The 2,691-nt window shown below is 41.5% G+C and overlaps 1 pseudogene; it reads right to left on the bottom strand.

Annotated features, from left to right (window-relative positions):
* Positions 1 to 645: 645 nt before the first annotated feature.
* LOC118642736 lies at positions 646 to 2,202 on the bottom strand (annotated as a pseudogene).
* Between the last annotated feature and the right edge of the window lie 489 nt (positions 2,203 to 2,691).

Below are 2,691 nucleotides of genomic sequence, written 5' to 3'. Positions count from 1 at the left end.
AACTTTTTAGTCTGATGTAATCCCATTTGTTTCTTTTTGCTTTTGGTTCCCTTGCCCTAGGAGACATATCTAAAATTATATACCTAGGACCCATGTCAAAGACTTTACTGCCTACGTTTTTCTCTAGGGTTTCTTTTGTTGTTGTTGTTTTTGTTGGAATTTAATCTTTATTTATAGAACACTGCAAGATATAAAATTCCACATAGAAATGAGAAATCTATTGAGAGGAGAAGCTTCATACAGTATATACAGTTTGGAACTGTTCTAGTTTCATTGTAAAAAGTGCTACAGTAACAAACCACATTTAAAAAGAGTTCTTAGCCCTGTCTGGTTTGGCTCAGCAGTTAGAGCATCAGCCTGCAGTCCAGAGAGACCCGGGTTCAGTCCCTGCTAAGGAAGGGCACGTACCTTGGTTGCAGTTTGTCCCCAGCCCTGGTTGGGTCGTGCGGGTGGCAGCCACTCGATGTGTCCCTTTCACGTAGATGTTTTTCTCTCTCTCTCTCTTTCTCTTCCTCTCTCTCCCTCCCACTCTGTCTGAACAAAAAATAAAATTAAAAAATAAAGAGTTCTTAGTAGAGAAACAGTAAGACAAACTTATACCAAACATAGTACACAACAACCAATTTGATACCTCAGCTGTACTATCTAAAAGTTAAAGGTCCCAGGAGTGCCACCCTGAACTTAGAATGTATAGCCTTCAGAAGTCGTTTCTGGCACAACATTTTAATTTTTCTCTTCCTCTACAGAGAAATACTTCTCAGTCAACTTTAGTAAAGCTTTGTATACAGGCTCATTTTCATGGTTTTGTAGAGCTTTGATTTTGTTCAAACTTCTACATTCTTCAATCATTATACTAAGTTTTTCACTTTCACCTAGTTTCTCAGCAGCCTGAAATATATTTGAAATAGATGTAGAATAACCAGAATAATTTTGGTATCTTTCGCAGTTAAGAGGTTCATCAATGGTTCTATTATTCTACAATGAATGAGGTATACAATCCGTTCAACTGTTCCACCACTTGTGTAGTTGGTCACAGCCCATACAGGTTCCTTTTGTCTTAAAATCTGCCTCAGAGAGAACAATGAGGAATGGGACTAATCCATGATTCACAACTTGCTGTATCTGGTCCCGGTGGCCAGCTGTGATGTTTGACATTGTCCATGCAGCTTCCTTCTGAATATTAGTCTTAGAATTCATTAGCAGGCTGGGAAAGACAGCGAGTGCTCCTGCATCTATTACAACCTGAGTCTGTTCATCTGTCCAGTGACAATATTTCCTATGGCTCTTAGCACAGGAGTCACGGCTGGCAATTCAGTAGCTCCTAGGAGCTTCACAAGTTGGGGCACAACTCCTGTTTTCACAACCATTTCAGTCCATTCATTTGGACCATCAGTAAGGTAAGAAATGGCCCAACAGCTGTCTGCTAATACTTGAGTCATCATGATACAGGAGACAAACTAAAGTAGGAAGAATCTGCTCAACAGCATCTAATGGGGGTGCAGGATTCTTGTTGTGACGAAGGTTTGAAAGTGTCCAGGTAAGATTATGTATATAACCACATGCTAAATAAAAATGGCATATCAGGAACTGCAAGAGGAGCCAACAGTGGGTCACCTGCATCATACTTGATAAGCAAGTCTCGGAAAACTGAGCCACCACCTGCGATGCTTCCTAGAGCCCGTACTGCTTGTTCACGGATGTGAGCACGGGGAGATGCCCACAGAGAAGTGAATGCTGGCATAGCACCTCATCTACCACAGCTTTGGTCTGCTCTGATGTTCCAGAAGCAATGTTAGTGAGGGCCCAAGCAGGTTCAAACCGGATGGGACTACAATCAGTTCTGCCCAAGGAGGACACAAATTTTGGAACCAAACCAGGCCAGATTACGTTGCCTATGGGTGGCTGTTTTTCTCTAGAAAGCAGTTTCCTCGCAGCCTGAGTAGCTTGGCATCTGCCTTTGACAATGTCTTCAACAGATCAATTGCAGTGCCCCGGCTGTTGCAGTTTTCCTGGAGTGGAGAAGTAGCATCATCAGGAAACAAACTTCCATTTCTCCTTTTCGGCATCTGGTCATTTTCTTAGCTTTCCTCAGCTCCACATCAACTTCCATTCGGCAACACCTCATTTCTGTACTGTCTTTCCCCTTGTTTTTGAGTCTGTTAGGTGGGCAGCTGGTGAATCAGCACTCTCGTCGGTGGACATGTTATGAGACAAAGGGAGAAAGCTGCACAGCCGGCTCGGGCTTTCACAGGAGATGGTGTGGGGAGGACAGACTGCCGTTCGGTTGCTCTGAAAACGTCCACCATGGATTAGCCCTAAACAGTGTTCTCTAGGGGTTTTATGGTTTCTGGTCTTAATATTTAAATCTTAATCCATCTTGAGTTTATTTTTATATATGGTATAATTTCTTTCTTTTTTTTCTTGCATGGGCTTGTTCAGTTTTCCCAGCACCACTTATTGAAGAGATCATCTTTAGCACATTGTATATCCTCCTTTGTCATAGATTAATTGACCATATAAACAAGGACTTATTTCTAGGCTCTTTATTCTACTCCACTGATCTATTTTTTTTTTTTTTCTGGCAGTACCATACTCTTTTGATCTCCTACTTTGTTCTTTCCTAAGGTTTGGTTTGTTTTGGCTACTCAAGGTCTTTTGAGGTTCTATAAAAGTTTTAGATTTAGTTGTTCT

The sequence above is a fragment of the Molossus molossus genome, unplaced genomic scaffold, assembly GCF_014108415.1.
Source record: "Molossus molossus isolate mMolMol1 unplaced genomic scaffold, mMolMol1.p scaffold_m16_p_3, whole genome shotgun sequence".
Taxonomy (NCBI): Eukaryota; Metazoa; Chordata; class Mammalia; order Chiroptera; family Molossidae; genus Molossus; species Molossus molossus.
The sequence above is the reverse complement of the archived record's forward strand: the minus strand, read 5'-3'. Positions and strand labels throughout refer to the sequence as shown.